The following is a 21962-nucleotide window of genomic DNA, read 5'->3' as shown; positions in this document are numbered from 1 at the left end:
TACTTTTTAATCATTTAACCTTATTTTAAATGACAGCCTATTAATAGGCCATTAATATACCCATTATTTTAAAATGAGATTTCAAGGAAAGGTAGACTTGAATTACCTTAGTGGGTAATATTAGTGGTAAAGGGACAGTTGGACCAGATGATCTTGGAGGTCTTTTCCAACCTTAATGATTTTGTGATTCTATGAATAAGCTACAGTAAAAACAGACAGAAACTGATGACTTTGAAAGAAATAATGCTATAAGAAATATGTATGATGTTATGCACAAGAAATTTGAAAACAAAGGCCATAATTTACCTTTGAATTATATATATATATATATATATAGTATTTATATATTATTTATATTACAGAATCACAGAATATTCTAGGTTGGAAGAGACCTACAAGATCACTGAGTCCAACCTCTGACCTAACACTAACCAGTCCTCCACTAAACCATATCACTAAGCTCTACATCTTTTAAAGACCTTCAGGGATGGTGACTCCACCACTTCCCTGGGCAGCCCATTCCAATGCCTAACAACCCTTTCGGCAAAGAAGTTTTTCCTAATATCCAATCTAAACTTCCCTGGCACACCTTTAGTCCACTCCCCCTCGACCTGTTGCCAGGCACATGGGAGAACAGACCAATCCCACCTCTCTACAGCCTCCTTTAAGGTAGAGAGCAATAAGGTTGCCCCTGAGCCTCCTTTTCTCCAGGCTGAACAAGCCCAGCTCCCTCAGCCGCTCCTTGTAGGATTTGTTCTCCAGACCCCTCACCAGCTTTGTCACCCTTCTCTGGGCTCTCCTGAGCACCTCCATGTCCTTCTTGTAGTGAGGGACCCAAAACTAAACACAGTACTCGAGGTGCAGCCTCACCAGAGCTGAGTACAGGGGGACAATCACTTCCTTAGACCTGCTGGCCACACTGCTTCTTATACAAGCCAGGATGCTGATGGCCTTCTTGGCCACCTGAGCACACTGCTGGGTCATATTCAGTCGACTATCAACCAATACTCCCGGGTCCTTCTCTGCCAGGCAGCTTTCCAACCATTCCTCTTCCAGCCTGTAGCTCTGCTTGGGGTTGTTGCGCAACGGGTACAGGACCTGGCACTTGGCCTTGTTGAACTGCATACAGTTGGCCTCAGCCCATCGGTGCAGCCTATCCAGATCGTCCTGCAGAGCCTTCCTACCCTCGAGCAGGTTGACACATGCACCTAACTTGGTGTCATCTGCAAACTTACTGAGGGTGCACTTGATCCTCTCATCCAGATCATTGATAAAGATATTAAAGGGGACTGGCCCCAGTACTGAGCCCTGGGGGATGCCGCTAGTGACCGGCCTCCAACTGGATTTGACTCCATTCACCACAGCTCTTTGGGCCCAGCTACCCAGCCAGTTTTTAACCAAATGAAGCGTGCGCCAGTCCAAGCCAAGAGCAGCCAGTTTCTTGAGGAGAATGCTGTGGGAAACAGTGTCAAAAGCCTTACTGAAATCAAGGTAGACCACATCCACAGCCTTTCCCTCATCCACCAAGCGGGTCACTTTGTCGTAGAAGGAGATCAGGTTCGTCAAGCAGGACCTGCCTTTCATAAGCCCATGCTGACTGGGCCTGATAGCCTGCTTGCTCAGTAAGTGCCGTGTGATGACACTCAAGATAATCTGCTCCATGAGCTTCCTTGGCACTGAGGTCAAACTAGCAGGCCTATAATTCCCTGGGGTCTACCCTCTGGCCCTTATTGTAGATGGGTGTCATGTTTGCTAGCTGTCAGTCGATTGGGATCTCCCCTGATAGCCAGGACTGCTGAGAAATAATGGAAAGTGGCTTGCCCAGCTCCTCTGCTGGTTCTCTCAGTATCATTGGGTGGATACCATCTGGCCCCATCGACTTGCTGTCCAAGTGCTGCAGCAGGTCACCAACCATTTCTTGGTGGATCATGAGAGCCACATTCTTCTCCCCATCCCCTTCCACCAGCTCAGGGTACTGGGTATCCAGAGAACAACCAGTATTGCCGCTAAAGACTGAGGTGAAGAAGGCATTAAGCACCTCCACCTTTTCCTCATCTCTTGTAACTAAGTTTCCCCCCGCATCTAGTAAAGGAGATTCTCCTTAGTCCTCCTTTTTCTGTTGATGTATTTATAAAATTATTTTATGTTATCTTTAACAGCAGTAGCCAGATTGAGCTCCAGATGCATCAGGAAGTTATCTTCCACACTGTCCAGAAACCTTCTAGACTGTTTTCTCTGGTCTGTGTTGTGCTTCCAGGATATGTCTGGGAAGTGGAAGTCCCCCCACGAGAACAAGCGCTGATGATTTCACAGCTTCTGTCAGCTGCCTGTAGAATTCCTCATCCATCTCCTCATCCTGGTTCAGCAACCTATAACAGACCCCCAGCAGGATGCTTGTCTTGTTGGCCTTCTTGCTGATCCTAACTCATAGGGACTCAACCATATTATTTCCAGCCTCAAGTTCCACAACATCAAAAAACTCTCTGATATAGAGAGCCACACCACCACCCCTTCTGTGTTGCCTGTCCCTTCTGAAGAGCCTATAGCCAGACATAGCAGCACTCCAGTCATTAGAGTGGTCCTACCAAGTTTCTGTGATGACAACCAAGTCATAACCTGCTGCACAATGGCTTCCAGCTCCTCTTGTTTGTTACCCATGCTGCATGCATTAGTGTAGATGCACTTCAGTTGGGCCATTGCCTTCTCCCCTGGCCTTGCCATTGTTCCCCCTGGCACACCTCCAACAAGCCTTATTTCAGCCCTTCTTACCTAGTTTAAAGTCCTCTCAATGAGCCTTGCCACCTCCTGGGCTAGGATCTGTAATATTATATATTATATATTATATATTATATATTATATATTATATATTATATATTATATATTATATATTATATATTATATATTATATATTATATATTATATATTATATATTATATATTATATATTATATATTATATATTATATATTATATATTATATATTATATATTATATATTATATATATATATTATATATATATATATATAGTATTTAAAAGTCCACTATTTTAATAGAAAGCTATGTAAGCATGAGGACGTTCAAACAATGTAGTGGAATAAATGGATCTTCTAGAGTGTCCATATGTCACATGGAGACTGACAAGAGGCTCCAAATACTGCCCAAATTTGTAAAATATCCCGATTCCTTCCTTTTCTCCTTTCTCTTCCCTTTTGTCCTCCACCTTGTGCCTTCTGCCTTTACACACCACTCACTGCTAACTCTTGTGAAGATGTGGGTTTCCTCATGTGTCAGTAATCTCTGGAAAAGATCTCCAGTTGAACAATCTTCAGTAAAGATGTAATTTACTAAGAAGAAGTAAGGAATATGTTTCTTAAATTTATGCTACAAGATAAACTGAAAAAGATAATCAATGTTCTTCCAATGTACAGTATAAGAGTTACAGTATCGACCTTTGGGAAATTTAAATTCGATGCCTTCATTTTCACTTGTACAATAAGTCAGTGAATGTAAAGTAGTTGTTATGGATTAAGGTTCCCCATTGCCAGGATGTGTACTGTTCTCACAAAAGCTGCAGTATGTGGTACTTACAGGCTATAATTACCTGATTAAAAATATTTTTTTCTGTGTTACTCTAAGACTTTTATTCAAGTTCTTCAAAAGATCTTACAGATATTAATTACAGAACTAATATTAATTAGTTCTCGTGTGTAGCAAGAATAGATAAACAGGTAGATAAACAGTGACCACTTGACACCCATGGGACTAATTTTCTGTGGATTTCATGTGGGTGGCATAGGAGAAAGGGCAGCAGTGTTACATTTCTCGTAGTAGGGCATAGGAACAATATATTATATTTTATTTCATGAATTGGTATGCAACAAAAAACTTGAGAGGAAACTTCAGCACAGTAAGAAGCAACTTATATTAAATCACAGTTGAGATACATCTTGAGCATAAAATCTCATTCATAAAACACTGTTTATTAAGATCTGAAAAAAAAAAAAAAGTATTTTTCTCTCATTTAACAGATAACAGCATCAACTACACAGAATTCAATAACTTTTTTTTTTCTTTCTTATTTTTTTTTTTCTTATTTTTAACACAGGAAAGGCTATTACTTTTTACCATCTTCAGCAATAGTTTCTTATTTTTCCATAGTTTTAATGGATTAAATATAGGATCAACTGCCATGAACTTCTGTTGTCCTCACTACTCAGATGAAACTCAGATGAAACTACTTGGCTATTCCAACTTCACATCTGTTTTATCATTATCACAAACAATATATATGTGGTGGTTTATCAGTGCTGCCAGGAAGTTGTTAGTGCAGCTATTATTTTCATAGTACTTTGAATAGATAAGCACAACAGAAATATTTCTTATTATTGCTATTATTGTTTTCAGTGATTTCACTGAGTGGGTTCTCTGCTTTGAGACACAAATAAGCACAGATGGACTTACTCGGTTCTGCTATTCTAGAAATTACTTGGAACATGGGAGAGACTTTGGTTTGTTCTGTTTGTTAGATATGCATTTTCTTGGTATATTTTTACTTCTACCAATTCCCAGATGCTGTGTTATAGACTGGTTTTCAATAATCAGAAAGGATGCTCACACAAAGTATTGCCGTCGAAAGCAGAAACAAAAATTTTACTTATCAATTTGAGACATTTTACAAATAAATTAATTACTATAATAACAGTAAAATCAAGCACAATACCTTATTTGTTTGACATAGAGGACAGTTCTAAGTTATATATTAGCATACCTTCAATTTTTATTGAGATTTTATTTTTTAAACATCATTAAACATTTCTGAAAAAAATCAGTGTTTAAACATCTCTTGGTCTTCATGATCAAGAAAACAAAATTAAAACACAGATAAAAAGGAAAATATAATCAGGACTTTGAATCTAGTTTTTGGGCATTAACCCTGAATGTTTACTAATTATGCCCCTAAGTAACACCTCAGGGCCAAATAAGTTAAGTGGGGGAAACATCTGAAGAAAAATAACTATTCTGCTTAAAAAAAAAAAAAAAGAAAATTGTTCATTCAATTAAAAAATCCTTAATAAAAGTCCATACTTGAGTTCAAGTTGCCCATGGGAAGGTCTAATTCATGCTGGTCATTAATGAAAGCTTTATGTGACTATTAGGCAAAAACTGACAAACTACCCTAGCAACCTTAGTAATGCTTGCTAACATATATAATAAACAAAAGCTGGATACTTGGAATGCATTCTGAATTCTTCTGTTAGAAAATTATTATTATTATTATTATTATTATTATTATTATTATTATTATTATTATTATTATTATTAAATGTTAATAGGTTTAAAAGCTATTTCAGCTACTATAGTTTCAGGTACTTTTACAATTGTATGTATGTTTTTAAATGCTGTACTGAAATTTCTTTCTTTTGCAGATGACAAGTTTACAGTTTGATTAAATGTGAGCCAATGTTTGGCAATAAGTTGGCCAATGTAATACTTTGTTCAATGCATTTAGTATGAAGATAATATTTTCTAAACTGGAACCTATATCAAACATTTGTATAATATAAATCAAATTAATGTCCAGGACTATTTAAAAAAAAACACAAAAACAATAGTGAATGAAGTCTTTAAAGAAACAAAAATGGTTGGTGAAAATTAATAATGTTAAGAACATACATATTGTTTTTTGCAACACTTCAACATCTACAACATTTCAGAGCTTCACACATAAAGATAAAAAAAGCATTATAATTCCTATTTGGAAAGAAAAAAAATCATAGCATTCTGAATTCCTTCCCATATCACTTAAAAATGAAGATTTACAAGACATAGTTAAAGCCCTATAGTATGATAGTACTAGAATGAGGGAGAAAAACAAGCTTTTTTAATTTGGAGCTGTATATTACCCCATGGATCACAGCTATCCTCATGTAAACCAAATTCCAAAACAGACTTACAGTCAAATAAAAACATTTCCAGTTTTGCCAGAAGATATTTATAAAGGTTAGGTAAAATGAACTTGTTTGCAGTGTTGCAAGGATGTTTTCTTAGATTGTCCTTAAAAATGACTGTATAGCTTTGTTTATTACATAATTCTACCAAATTAACATAATAGTTTAGAGCGGTCACTGTAAGCCATTGAAAAGTAACATGACCATCAATTTTTCCATTGGTGACTTAACTTTATCAACACAGTTAGTAAAAGATTTATTCATTTTGACTTCTTTTTACAACAGTGGTAGCATGCCAATTGATTTCACTTGGAGACATCAACACCACAAACATAAAAACTTCCCAAAGAAGTAAAAAGTAAAGTAAAAAATTCAAACCTCATCAACTTTAACTTATAGCTTGAAAAACTCTAAAGTCAGAGTAAGGTTAAAGCTTTTTGGTCGCAGCCAGTAATACTTCTACTGCTTTTAAACATCATTTTACTTTTGCCAGGATATGACCCAGGATGTGAATACTGAAACTCTGCTAATCTATAACAGTCATCCCTGTCATTACAAGTAGGTGGTACTCTTTTCTCTCTTTTTCCTTCCTTCCTTCCTTCCTTCCTTCCTTCCTTCCTTCCTTCCTTCCTTCCTTCCTTCCTTCCTTCCTTCCTTCCTTCCTTCCTTCCTTCCTTCCTTCCTTCCATCCTTCCTTCCTTCCTTCCTTCCTTCCTTCCTTCCTTCCTTCCTTCCTTCCTTCCTTCCTTCCTTCCTTCCTTCCTTCCTTCTTCTCCTTTCTCACTTTCTCTCCTTTCTTTCACTCTTTCTTTTTTTGTCTCTCTCTTTCTCTTCCCCCCCCCCCACCCCAGATTCATTTTCTCTGTTTGCTGTCCACATTTTTTGGGGGAAGTCTCATGTTCTTCACAAATATTTGTGGACTGTCTTTTAAGTTCATCTGCTCTGGCATTGCTATGTTCCTTCCAGTTTGATTTATTCAAACCAGTACTCAGAGTGATATTGCATTCTTCCTGCTATGGTTAAGATCACGTTATAGGAGCCCTAACGTCTTCTGGGAACACTGCAGCCACTGTTCCTGTGGCCACACAGATGCTAGTACTTTTACTGTGTCTTGGTGTATTCTGTAGCAGCTAGAATCCAAAATGGTCTCTGCAAGTTTATGTTCTGAAATATATAAAACCTCTATAATATTAATTTTATTATTTTGTAAACCTCATTATTCCCAGGTTACCAAGTCCTTGCAAAAGACAATACTGCATGATTCTTCCAGCAGTCACAATGTTGCTCTTAAAACATGCAGTGCCTGAGATAGTTGGCATAGCCCTACAAGTTCTGCAAGCTCCCAGCAATCTACCTCATGAAGACATAACAGTAATTTGCACTTTTCTAAAAGTAAAATGTAGGAATGGATGCTCACATACAGTATACTTGACTCTGCGTTCCCTAACAATGAGGCAACAGCCTCAAGAAATGAAAAAAAAAAAATAAATCTAAGTCTTTATTTACTTTTTACAGTGGATTATAGGCAGATGGACTATAGAGAAATGACATTATACACTGGTAAGATTCAACAAAGATACAATTTCTTCTATAATCTGCCATGACAGATTGAAAATTCCAGGTCTTAATTGCTTACTATATATAATTTCACTCCCCCCAATCTAAAAAATATACAATCCAATAGCAGCAGAAAATACAACATTATCAGAGAAGTTTATTTCCCTAAAAAAAAATAAAAATCACTTAACGTAAACCATTAATAAAAATGAATAAATATCTAAAAATCTTTTAAAAAATCTTTAAAAATAAATATCTAAATTATATTTTCCAAGATTGACCTGAATTTAGGAGTTCATAGTGTGCTCCTTAATCAGGAAATCAAAGCAATCACTTAAAAATAACATACTTCACTAGCAAGTCCATATTGTATTTGTACTTCAGAAAGAAAAATGATAAGTAGACCTCTGAACGTTTCCTGTAGATTCTTTGAAATCACCATACTCTGTCCTTTTCTGCATGTTTTGCATACTTCATTTTGTATTTATACTCATCTATCTGTAGTCTAATGGCTGAGGATTTAAAAGAAATGTGAGTTCGAAACTCTCTTTATGTACACTGTACTTCAGATTTTCTACCATTTCCAAACAAAGGATGTTCAGCTGTACACATTCCCTTTCAGAACAGGGCCTTTTAATTTACATTATTCCTTTATGCTGGATTGAAAATTAGTTCTGCTTTTACATTTATTTTTCCTTTTGTTGGCTTACTTGACTTTCCACACCCTCCCTATTCCTATAGTCATAAGGACAAAGAATGCTTTTAGTAGTATTGAAAAACCCTGAATTCCACTAGTTTGAATACTTCATTTTCAGCATAACATGAGCCTCGTCCTTCTCCGTTCCAGGAGCAAGAATTCTGCAATGCTTCTAAACACAGATCTTTTCTGTGGCAATGAAGTCTTCTCTGCATCCAAGATATCAAACTATCAGGCTGTTGTTTTGAAAGACAGAATAGAGGAAATACATCTGATTTAAATAAATTAGGTTGTTTGAACATGTCTAAAGCAATAGTGGAAATATGTCAGTGTTTTCCTGCCTCTTAATGCAAGTCCAACTCAGTTGATTGGGCAAAAAATTTTCAAGATGCCTCTTCATTCATTCATGCATAGTTAGAAAGACAGGAAATTATTGCAGGATATTGTTTGCATTATAATCTAGATATGAAAGTCTTTTTGTGGTTGCAGTCCACCTTGAAATTGCAGCAGTTTGTACAGATTCATCACTAATCCTCTTTGGTACGCAGCTACCAAAATCTAAATATCAAGGAATTTTTTATATTATCTTGGACTTCATTTCTTCGGAAGTCTTAACATATTTTATTTGCAAGTACTAAGTTTAAGCTATAAGGTTTAATTAAAAGTGCATATTTTACTATTACTGATGTCTTCTTCACTATATTTATACAAATAAATTAATCTAAAAGGTTGTGTATGTGCTTATTAAAGTGCTGGTCCCTTGGCTGAAAATAGTTTTTTGCTGCAGGATATTAACTGAACACGTCTGTCCAAATCAGCTGTTCCCACTGAACTTGGGTTTAAAGAAGTTTTACTGAGTCCCTTCAATATAGCATGATGAGACAGGCAATGGATTTAAGCCATCCAATTTATCAGTTTCAGTTTAAAGGGAGGTGTTACAGCAAACATTTCTGGCAACAGCTTTGTAAGAATTTGTGCAGAAGAAAAGGAAGAAATCCCTGACTATTGGACCCAAATTCAACATGTAATTTCTTTGTAAACTTCTTGAGCTTGATGTCAAATGCAGATAGTTTTTATTTCTCATCTGCACTACTGCAGAACTTTACAATACTTGTATTTAAAAGCATTCTGCAATTTTCTACCTCAGTTCATTTATATTTAGTTAGTTTTCATTGTTAGTTTTCTTTAGCTTAAATAGCTCTCCTCCTGGCATATAATGTATTTACAAAGAATATTTGTATTCTTTCAGATTCCATTTTGCAAAACTAAAGAAGCTGCTTTTCATGTTTCACCTGAGCTTCTACATCTCTTTCTGTTTATCTGCAGTATTTCTGATTTGAATGCAGCTATCTTGCAACAGAATTGTATGTACTGTTTCATATGCAGTCTTGCCAAGACCTTGTGCAAGTGGTACTCTTTACTAGTACTGGAAAACATCCCAGCACATCCTAAGATTACGTTTTTCTTTTTCATGGCAGCTTCCTACTAGAGGTGATAATCATCATGTGACTGACTGATTAAACCCCATTCTTTCTCCTCCTGCACTATTTCTAACTGATGAGCTCCCAGCTTATAGCAGAAATTCTTGTTATTAGTCCCTGAGTGCATGACCTTACACTTTGTACTATTAAATTTCATCTTGCTTCTATTACTACAGTTGTCAAGGTCATCTAATTCTTCCTGTATGATATTCCTGTTCTCCTCTATATTGAGAACTCCTCCAAAGTTTTGGCATCAGCAAATTTCATTAACACAGGTCTAATATTTGTTTCAAAGCTGTTAATGAAGATATCAAATAACACTAAGGACTATCTTTGAGGAACTCCACCAGGGATTCACAAACTGATACACTTCCTTTCAACAGAAGTAATATTTGTCTTTTGTTTAAGCCATTTCTTCAATGTTACTATTCTTGTCCTAATACCTAGTTTAACCGGTAGTTCCCCATGTAGAACTGCAGTGAAGTTAGGATACATTGGATCAGTTTCACTGCAGAGAAAGAATTATAAACAAGATGTAGAAACGTGACCTAAAGAAGACAATTCGATCAAACAAGGCCTGCATATCATTCAACTGTTTGTAATGTCAGCTAGGAGAAGACAAAATCTCATTGATTATACAAGCACTAAATCTACCGAGAAACATCCAGTGAAAAATAGAAAATCAGCAAGTAGAAATAACCTTAAAAAATGGTTTGCAAATAACAAAACCTTTGCATATAGCCAATGAGTGGTAAGGTACATCTTGATATAAGTATATTCTTGTATCTAAGCAATACTGCTTTACATTCACTCTGTAAAGCATCATTATTTAAGCAATAATGATACAATGGTCCACTATCAGTTGGTTGTTCAGTTAATGAAGTGCCTGAGGTGAAGGCAACTGCTTTACTTACCCACCATAAGGTTATATTAAGAAACAAGCATTCATCTTGATCACGGCACCAATTCAGCATCTAGTAAATTGACAGCTCTATCTGAGAATAAGTTTCTATCACAAAGAAAGTGGCATCTGCTGCCATTTGACAAGTATATTCCATTCCCTACTTAGATTTAACAGCTGAAACTCCTCTACTGCACAGTATATAAGCTCCCTTGCTTTATAGCAACAAAATGTATTGATATTATCAGCAATTTTTTTATTATTGATATTTTTTTTAGTATTGATATTATCAGCAATGTTTGTAGTAGTTAATTTCAAAAATAAATTTGACTTAGTGATGATTAAGCCCCTTCACCGACTGTTGCTTCTTATATCTGAATATCTTTTTAGGCTAATTTTAATAATTGTGATCAGTTCAGTGGTTTGGCTAAGACCATGGACCCAAGAGCAGTGGTGTCTCCACCCAACTGATATGATAGTGAATGATGTCAGAGGAAGGTGGTATCTCAGGAGCAGGGAGAAGTTAACGCTAGTTTGCTCATCATTTCCCTTCCACCAGGCCAAAACCAGTTGTGTAGAAGCACTTTAAACTTGGATAACCTGGATGTTCATAAACTCTTTATCTACTGAAGAAGAGAGTGCCACGGGTATGAAAAACTCACAGGAGAGGATAGCACCAAAGGATCTCACCCTCCTGATGCATTTATGAATAAATCAGGAAAGTTATGAGGGGAACTAACTAACTAACTAACTAACTAACTAACTAACTAAATAAAAGTGGCCTATAAAGTCTTTTATGTTTTCAAAAATCTATTCCTCAATTAAAAAATAAATAAATTAAAAAAATAAAGTCCATGTTACAGTGTCCTTATTTTTCCATCACATTGTCCAGAAAGGCCAATGACCTTAGCTGGGTGAAGCTGTGGGGATATCATCTAGAAGTAACTCAAAGGTTAGGAATTTTCTGTTAGTGTGTAGAGGGCACTCAACACTTTGGTGTGCGGGGTCAGGATACACTGGATGGTATAGCTTGCAACAGAGATTACATACTGTTTGATAATTTAAATTACATTTCAGTTTGTGCCACAGATTTTCCTCTAGGTCTGCTCTTCTACCTTTGATGAATTTTATACAATATTAGAAATAATTAATTAAAAATTGATATACAGTAGGCTGAAAATGTTGTGCATTTGAACTTCTCTACACCACAGGACTCAGCCAAATCCTGAGTGGAATTAGAACAGCTTTGCTCTACTTCACTGATTGAAAGCTGGTTCTAACAATGGTAAGTTTTGAATGAAAATTGTTAAATTTGATCAACTTCTGCATCAAAAGCATGTCCTACATCCGATTAATCTTAAGGAAGATATTTGTTTCTTGAAGATTGTTTTTGTTCTCGTCTTTTATCATATACTGATCACCTTGCCCACTTCTACTAATTACCAAGGTCTTAAAGTTTCTTTGGATCTGGCAGAATATATATATTTCCTAATCCTACAATCCAGCTGAAAAACCTTTTCCCAACTGTAAAACAGTGCATCTCCCTAACCCATGAACTAACAGCCTTTCTATGATGTGTAAAGTATATCTGCAATGTTTGTTCAAATTGAAATTTAGATGATGATCTCTTCACATACATCATGACATTTTACATTTCTGTGATTTGCAGTTAATTTTTTTTTCCAATCCCAGACAGAAATAGAGCCCTGATTATCTATGGAGGAGGTTCCACAATTCTTTTTCATTCATCCTGGAATAGCAAACGAGTATGTTTACTCTGTCATCTGAAAAGATGATACCCTGAAACCACAGTATTGAGCCTGTCAAAGTTATGTTAGAGGGAGGTGACCCATTTACTGACAAAAACAGCTAAAACATACAAAGCTAGGCTGAAATTTTATTTAAACAAAGCTAGCTCTTGTATGAACTCCTTACTTGCTCAGACAATGGACTAAGTAATGCTACCTTAACTGCTCACCTATTTTAAGACTGCTACAACTGTGAAGGCCATTTTAATTTTCAGAAAGATTTTTTGTCACATTCCCACATTCATTCTAATGCATCTTCTCCAGAACATGCTTTTGAATTACTTTCTCAAAACTTTTTAAAACTTACATGAAAATGTTGTCTATCTCAAGCACAAGAAGTACAAGGGCTGATTTTAGGCATAACAAACGGCACTTGATAGATGCCCAATGGAATTAATATTGGATAACTTTTCATAGAGACAAACACCAGGAGGAGAGGTCATTATATTGTGCTATTGGCTTTCCATTATGGGCCTTCACATTTTCTCCAGATGTTCTGTGCTGAGCCCAGTAACTTCTGTGTGGTTAAAGCACATCTTCTAGAAAAGGAATCTGTCTTGATCAATGGACATTAAAAGATAAAACTGATCATACTCTTTTATAACTTGTTCTAGTGGTTAACTGCTCATGGTTATCATGTGGCTTAGTTCAGCTTCCAGTCATTAGTTCTTGTTATCCCTTTCTTTGCCTGATTAAAGAGCACTTCAGTATTCAGTGAGAGTACTTTCACAGTTACCGCTCAATGAAGTCAACACTCAATCTTTTCAATACACTAAAAAAAAACAAGCTCTTAAAATCTCTCACTGTAGGCATTTTATCCAACCTTGAATTGTTTTATTGTTCTTTATTACAACATTCCCAAATTTCCCCCCAAAATTAAAAACAAACAAACAAACAAACAAACAAAAAACCAAATCAACCAAAACCAACAACAAGAAAAAAATACCCCCAAAAACAACTTCCCAAAATCCAACTCTCTAAACTGTGGGCAAAAGAAATAGACAAATTATTTTCTTATCTGTATCATAATTGCCAAATAAAAATACAAAAATTCCAAATCCTGCTTCTTCCTTGCTTATTTCAGTTGCTGTTTTTCTCTTCACTCCGATATCTCCCTCCTCAGTCAATGTCTTCCCAGACAAAGATTCCTATCCTGAAGGGCTGCTCTGAACCTTTTTCTTCTATGCATGGTTTTGCATTTGACTGAGTTGCAACTTTTTTTTTCTTTCCCAAATGATCTCATTTTACCAACAATTCAGAGCACAATGTATGGTTCTGTTGTCCTCATTATTATTTACTGATTCTCTAATCTTTCTGCCACCCACAAATTTTCTAAGAATGATTTATGTTTATGTTTTAACTCATGGGTGAAAATGTTGAGTAACACTGAGTCTAATGTTGATCCCCGAGGAGCCTCCTAAGATCACTTCCATTTGATGATGATTTAGCACTGACTAACTCTTTTTTGAGATCATTCACTTAAGTTCCACATTCATTTACATTGTGATCTATTGAAACTGAATTGTGTTATCAGTGATCTGAAAAAGGACTTTAGAAGTATTCTGGTTACAGTGGCAGGAATTCTAAGCATTCATTGGAAAAGAATGAAACACAGGTAGTTGCCCCAGGTGTTTTGTAATGCACTCCCCTCATGTGTCAGATGAAAACATTCCTACAGTATGTCAAGTACTTCAACAACATTAATATAGATGGTGTCATTTCATATCTATGAAGACATTAGATATACTTATCTATTTTTAAAAAATCTAGAAATATTAAAATGTTGCACAAAAAAAAAAAATAACCCTCCAAATTTTATTTTTCATTGTAGTTCTTATCTATTTCTAGTGTAGAATTACTAGCGCAACAACACATCATCAGTAGGGTAAAACTAACCTGTCTCACGACTGTCTAATCCCAGCTCATGTTCCCTATTAGTGGGTGAACAATCAAACGCTTGGTGAATTCTGCTTGTCCCAGTCAATGCTTTGGAAATTCATGCACCACACACTGCACAGAATGCCATAGAATCATAGAATCATTAAGGTAGGAAAAGACCTTCAAGATTATCTGGTCCAACTGTCACACTACTACCAATGTCACCCCACTAAACTAAGTCCAAGCTTTCCTTAAACACCCCCAGGGACAGTGACACCACCATTTCCCTGGGCAACCCATTCCAATGCATGACTACTCTGTCTGAGAAATGTCTCCTAATCTCCAAACTAAACCTCCCTTGGCACAACTTGAGGCCATTCCCTCTAGTTCTACCGCTAGTTACCTATGAGAAGAGGCTGACCCTCAGCTCCCCACAACTTCCTTTCAGGTAGTTGTAAAGAGCAATTATGTGTTCCTGGAGCCTCCTCTTCCCCAGACTAAACAACTCCAGTTCCCTCAGAGGACTTGTGTGGCATGCCCTTCACCAGCTTTGTAGCCCTTCTCTGGATATGCTCCAGCCCAAAACTGAACACAGTACTCGAGGTGTGGCCTCACCAGAGCAGAGTGCAGGGGGACGAGCACCTCCGTGGTCCTGCTGGCTACACTGATACAAGCCAGGATGCCAATTGGCCTTCTTGGCCACTTGGGCACACTGCCGGCTCGGGTTCAGGTGAGCATTAATCATCACCTCTGAATCCTTTTCCTCTGCACAGCTTTCAAGCCACTCTGCCCCAAGCTTGTAGTGCTGTGTGAGGTTGTTGTGGCCAAAGTGCAGGACCCAACACTTAGCCATGTTGAACCTCAACCCCATCCCACTGGCCTCTGCCCATTGACCCATCCTGTCCAGGTCCCTCTGCAGGGCCTTGTTACCCTCCAGCAGATTGACACTTCCCCCCAGCTCAGTGTCATCTGCAAACTTACTGAGGGTGCACTCAATTCCTGCATCTAAATCATCAATAAAGATATTAAAGAAGATGGGCCCCAACACCAACCCCTAGAGAACACCACTCATGACTGGTCGTCAGGTGGATTTCACTCTGTTCACTACTACTCCCTGAGCCTGGACACCCAGCCAGTTTTTAACCCAGCAAAGAGTGTACCTGTCCAAGCCATTCGCTACCAGGTTCTCCAGGAGAATGATGCACATTTGGATGTATTCTAGACTGGAAGAATTAATTTTACAATACTAGGTACAAAGAAGAGTTTTCAAATAAAATGCAGCTAGATTTATGTGACTAATTTAGGGATACTCCAAGACATGAAATTAGATGTGACTTTTATATATTATCTGCAAATATGGAAGCATCAAACCTTAACTCTTTAAATTGCTGTTCACTACCACTAAAGAATTTGCTTGGAACAGCATAATCATCCTTGAGGCATCTAAATACATAAAGATTTTGAAATACTGAAAAAAAAAAAATCAGTCTTGGCATTTAAGGTTGGCTTTGCCAGCTCATGAGGGCTATGTTGTATCCAATGCAAATAATCACTGGGGTAAAGGAACACAATATTTCAATGTATGGTGATAAGCTGTTAGGAGGCAGAAGCTGGTTACCAAATGCTTTTATCTGCTAAGATAAAAGCAATGAATAACAGAAGCACAAAGGGAAGGTGAGCTGAAATAGAATTGTAACATTAAGCTCTCACTCTATTTGTAGAAAAACAACAAAAATATCAAAACAGTCTAATGTCAATAATTTATGCAAAATAAATAAATGTAATTAATGGAGCAACTTTTTGTGGCCATTGCAATTACTCTCAACCTTCAAAATATAAGTGCATTGAAAGGATACACCTATTTTGATTTGAGATTATTCCCCCAGGGAAATGAAAATAAATGTAAATTAGAATTTCCTCTTCTAAATGCTACATTGACAACTAAAATAGTATAGTAGCTTATAAACTGGGTTGTGCGAAAAGGGTGCCCTTACCAGAAGCCTTGAAGATCTTGATAGACTGACTGAAAAACGTCCTAACAAATTAATATAGCTATGCACTTATTTTTCCTGTGTCCCACACTTGCTTAAAACAGAACAAATACGCTCAAATGTACCAGCTACCATATGCCTAAGAAAGGTTCTACTCTATCTTTCTTGCAGTTACTTAAGACTGCATATTTGTGTTTTAGGAATAGCACAAAGAATGATAAACCCTTTAAAAATTCACACATCTTTGCTTTCATCAGATTAAGGTATTTTAGCAACTACAGTAATATTTTATCTGTTTTCCCTGGGATTTGGTTCTCTTTATGGTACCCTTGAACTGACCCTGATAGCTGGTGCTTCTATCTTTTATCAGTCCTGAGTCTTTTGAATCATCACATTACTGAGTTGTAAGACCCTGCCATCTTCACATGTATACCCAAACTTGCTTACCCTTACCACCCAACTTGGCTCATCATTAAAGTACCAGAAAAGGTACATCCAGGTCCTATCTCCTGTATTATGACATCAATCCCATAGAAGACTCATGGTCAAAAGTCTCATAATGTTAACTTTATTTTCAGCATGAATTTATGATTAAGTGAATTTTATAGTCTATATGCTGACATGGCATATTTTTTCTCTGAGATCTTTGAAATGAATACAGCATACCATCCTTTCCCATTCGCTAGCTGGGATCTTTCTGTATACATGACTCATCATAGAAGAGAGTAGTTCTTTTGCCCTTTGTGGCATACTCCTTTAGTGTTGTAGCTACGTATCTAAATAAAAGGCAGAATTTTTCCAAGCACTTTTTTTTCTCTCAAGGCTCACTGGCTGCAATAGAAACCTAAGTCCACATGGTGATCATATTTGTTACCTCAGGGACTAATTTTCTTTTACCTCCTTTCCTGTATTCCAAAGCTTCATTGCTATTATCCTCTTGCTCCCCGTGCACTAACAAAAAGATTTTAATGCATTCATTATGCAAAATCTTGTCTTTTGTGACCTTTGCCAAGAGTGTCCCCAAAGGACTGGCCAGGCTTAATAAGCTCACAAATAAACTACAATGTCAGCCAAGGGCACTACTGGCCAATTGAGTCCGCACCATTGCCCTCTTCCCCAAACCCCCACTTCACACCTGAGATACCCTGAGGTGAGATTGCAGCGGTGTTGTCTGCCTTGGAAAACTGTTAATCCTTTCCGGTGGCTCCCAGCTAGGCAAACAATCCCCTTTGTGAAGGCTGGAACAATCACGCAGACAATACCTTTTGCCTCTCCAGAGACAGACCCTGCTTTCCTTGAAGTTTCTCTCTCTCTCTCTCTCTCTTTTTTTTTTTTTCTTTTTCCTTTTTTTGGCCACATTTTTTAATGCTTTCAATCTTATTTCATTTATATTATGTCCTGTAAAAGCTTTGTCATGGGTGAGCCAGCTGGGTCATTGGAGGAAAGGCACTAACGCATATGATTCCTGTGTTAGTCCATTTTCCTCCTGCCCAGAGTTATTGTCTAGGTTCCGCAGGGAAAGCATCCGCTTGCCCATTCAGTTGTTGATGTTGTGGCAGATTACAGTGGTTTCTGTCCGGTAAGCAGTCAGCCAAAGAAAGGAGTAAGAGCAGTAGAGCAGCCTCTTCATTTCATATATAAAAGATGCAGATAAAGCATATGATATCAGAGAATGACCTAACTGGTAAAAAAAAAATATCTGAATTTATTGTGGAAGAATATAAACTTTCAAAACTCTAAAAGAGATCGGGCTCATAAAAGATAGATATTGCAAATATTAATGCAAATTATTAGTAAATCTGACCCCTCTACCCCACTATGACACACATTTAAAATTTATTATGGAACACATTCAGGGGAATAGCTTTAGGGAATTCATTGCTCATCTTTCTCTTTCTTTCTCCATCTCATACACTAGCAGTCTCCAGACAGCTTCTCTGAATTCTTCAGAAATATTGCCACTCTGACCTCTGTACCATAGATCCATTGACTTACTTCATTTGACTGTCTGGAGTGACAGGTAAGGTACTAGTACAACATGTTCTCACAACTTCCATGGCAGCGTACACATCTTTCCAGCTCACCTCTATATTATGATGTAGAATATCATGATGCAGAGTACTTAAATAAAAGCTTTTTGAGCTTCTGATGTTTTAATATATATATAGTCCAAAGAAAAAGCACCAGCAAGCTGTAGGCCTCATCTTAGTAGCATAATTGGTCTTACAATATGTATATAAGTTCTTTTCCTGAGTTTGTGTCAAATAGGGAAGACTTTAGACAACATGAAAAGTTGTGGGTATCAAACTGCCATTAGATGCAATCAAATTTCAATACATAATATTTTTTGTCTCTTTTTTTTCCCTAAAATTTCTAATCTGTTCCAAAATCCTACCTGGATTTATCTCACTTTATATATTAAAAACAAACAAACAAACAAACAAACAAAACAAAAACAACAACAACAAAAAAAAACGATGATAAAACACTTTTTTTTTTTTTTCCTCCAAAATCTGCTAGGCAACATAAGGCTGGATTTTCATAGATGCTAAAACAGTAGACAATACTGTGGGTGCTCATCACTGTGAAAACAGTTCCTGAGCTTAAAATACCCTTGATAATGATTTATGATTTTACATAACTGTTCTCACTGCCATAATGCCGAGACACTTACTCTAGCATTTTAAGGAAAAACAAACAAACAAACAAAACCACACAGACACACAAAGATAAATTCCTTTCCTCTTTTTATTAGGATTTTTGCCAGGTTCTATCTGGAAACTTGGAAAAATATATATTTGCTAATCTGACAGGATACAGCAATATCGGGATAACACATTTCCCATATGTGGAACTGGACTGTAGCCATTTGTTCTTTTAACATCTGCTTCAGACACTCAGGCTGCATACAGTAGGTTCAAATTATCTATCCAGCAGCTCAGGAAGGAAAAAAAAAAGTACCTTTTCTGGCATCTCTGTCTCAGGATAGGAAAAAACCTCTAAATGCCGTAATAAAACAAAATGAAAGCAAGAGAGCTGGAAAGACTAGAATGCTCATCAAGATCTGGGGAGAGAAAGAAAGGAAAGGAAAACAAAAGACACTTCTCAATAAACATAAGAAACACCCACCCTGTATTACTGCGGTTACTAAGTGCTAACAATGAGCCTCTGGCAGGCAGTGAGGTGTGCAGACAAAAGGCCCTTGAGAAGTTGTACTGCTGCATCCTGTATAATAGTTGAAATCTGTGAGTGTTTTTCAAGGTTAGGCACAAATAAAGCAAAATTTCTTTATTAAGGTTCCAAATTACTCATCTTCTCCTACATTTCAGTCCATTGTGGGGCTCTGAGTACTGTAACTGACCTTTGATAAACAGTCATTTCACCACAGTGATGAGACTACATAAAAACCGGTCTGCACAATATAATGCAGATTAACTGAGGGGCATACCAGCTTTTCATAAAAATAAGCCAGAATGACACTGAAGAATTTGCTCGTAATCTAGCCGGTTGCATGTGCACATATTCTTTGTGAGTGAAATTTCTTTCCAATGAGATAATTTAAACAATGAAGAAATTACTCTTGATATACATGGATCAGGCAATTTATAGCATTTCCTTCAAAGGCGAGTCTAGTTAATGTTTTGTCACAGGTGTGAAAGAAGTGATGATTCAGTGTTCATATGCTTTGGTACATAATGAGGCTGATCCTTGATGTTTCAAACAGAAGAAAAAATTGCAAATGTGAAGTTATAGGTTGTTTCATGAATAAGTTTCACCCCTCTTAGTGAAGCCAGTGAGTTAGCTGGTATTGTAAAACTTGCACAGTTATCTAAAAATAAAACCAAATATCTGTTTTGATCAAGAAATCTTTCAATAGTTTGTCTAATCTGAGATCATTAAAATATCTGTAAAATACAAGTAAAAAGTTAGCATGAGAGATCAAACAAAGCAATCATGTCATACTGAAAGTAGCCTGAAATATTGACAAGAGACCCAGCTGAATTAATTAGTCTATGAAGTTTAATAAGCAAGCCGTGTTAACAGTGTAGTGTTGTTTACTGTTTATACAAAAAATTATCAATATCAATTTTCAAAGGTGTTTTAGCACACTAATAAGAAAATAAAGGGGAATAAAATGAAAAGATTATCACCAGAACTAGCATTGCCACTTTGTTGTACAACCACTATCCAGCTTCTGTCATTATAGCTGGTCCCAATTTATCCTGTTCTCATTTTACAAGAAAAAAATCATAAAAGGCACTACAGATGAAATGATCAGTATTATTGTCAAGGCATTTTAAACAAGAATGCAGAGTCCTTGGGCCAGAGCTCCATCAGTTCAAGGCAATCTTTAATCCGTCTTTGTTTCTCTTCCCTGTGTTCTCAATTTGTATGTCTTGATGCCCATTCGCAATGAAGTCTCTAAATTACATTACAAAAGGCGGTTGTCTTTTCAAAAAAGAAGCTGTAAAATTGAGCTAGAATAATGCCACACAATATTACTGAAATGGCAAAATCCAAAAGACCATGAAAATAAAATCTGCACTTGAGGATACAGATAATTGATTCACCTAAACACAATGCTGCACTCTATAAATAGCACTGTAAAAGGCCAAAGTACTGTTCTTGCAGGAAACAAATTTTTGAATTCCACTTTTAATCTTCAGAACTCTTGGACTGCACTTGATGAGGAGTAAAACCATTTTAAAGAGCTAAATGGCTTTATTTTCAGAATTTCTGAGCAGTTAGAGCTCCCAGTACTTTCAATATAAACTGCAGGTGCTCAGGACTACAGGAAAATCATTCCATACACATATGTGTAATATATACACTTATTCATATATTAGATGTATCATCCATATACATGGTCACCAGTATTTTTGGCTGGTACATTTATCATAAAGGAAAAACATTTATCATGAAGGTAATAAAAATTACAACAATGCACATACAAACTGAACATCTCTGATGTAGTCTTAAACAACTATGGCTTAAACAACTTTTATTTTTTTTTAAATAAAAAACAGTAAATTAGAGAGGCTTTATAGGTATCCTACAATCAGAGTTTTCTCCACTGATTTGAATGGGAGTGAGCCTTAAAAGTGTGTTCAGATTCAAACTTTTTTTTTTTTTTTTTTTTTTTTTTTTAACTGGTATAGCAGAAAATGTAAGCAACAGGGAAGAAAATAATAAAGAAAATAAAAATACCACTTTAATTGCCTTAGGCTGTATTAGGAAAATTGAAGAACTTTTTTTTTTTTTTTTTTTGGATTGCTAGTGTAACTAGTATGCTGCTGATTTCTGAAGCTGCTTCTTCTGCTAAGAATAAGCTCCAGAAAATATTCATAGCAATTGCAATTCCTGAGGCATGCAGTACAATTTATAATCAGTCAAATTTACGCAGTTTAAAAGATTCCTTGATTCCTGTCTTGCTTTTTCATTAAGCCCTTTAAACTGGACTTCTTGTCAATAAATAAAACTATTGACATTAAAAGGTCACATCCATGACCTTTCACATGTTTCTCCTGCTCTGTATCTATATACACTGTATACTTTACCTCAAGAAGAGATTCTTTTATTTAAGAGAGCTTAAACTGTTCAAATTTGTAATGTACTGGGGATTTTGGAATATCTAGAGGGCTTAGTGGATAAAGAACTGACCTTTCATCTCTGAACCCAGTTCCCGTCCAACCTAAGATAAG

General features: G+C 36.5%; 2 long non-coding RNA genes across 2 annotated transcripts in view; one reads left to right on the top strand and one right to left on the bottom strand.

Moving 5' to 3' along the window:
* Nucleotides 1-21962, top strand: part of LOC116486803 — a 61251-nt gene that overhangs the window by 38497 nt on the left and 792 nt on the right. Inside the window, exons 4-5 of the long non-coding RNA XR_004252996.1 lie at nucleotides 6441-6505; nucleotides 18179-18280. This is a non-coding gene — a long non-coding RNA (uncharacterized LOC116486803). The remainder of the gene's footprint in view (nucleotides 1-6440; nucleotides 6506-18178; nucleotides 18281-21962) is intronic.
* LOC116486802 overlaps nucleotides 14247-21962 on the bottom strand; it is a 10945-nt gene continuing 3229 nt past the window's right edge. The window contains exons 2-3 of the long non-coding RNA XR_004252995.1: nucleotides 19709-19711; nucleotides 14247-14312 (exon numbers count right to left, since the gene is read on the bottom strand). This is a non-coding gene — a long non-coding RNA (uncharacterized LOC116486802). The remainder of the gene's footprint in view (nucleotides 14313-19708; nucleotides 19712-21962) is intronic.

This window comes from Aythya fuligula, chromosome 2 (assembly GCF_009819795.1).
Source record: "Aythya fuligula isolate bAytFul2 chromosome 2, bAytFul2.pri, whole genome shotgun sequence".
In the NCBI taxonomy this organism is placed as follows: domain Eukaryota; kingdom Metazoa; phylum Chordata; class Aves; order Anseriformes; family Anatidae; genus Aythya; species Aythya fuligula.
This window is presented reverse-complemented; position numbering and strand designations above follow the sequence as displayed.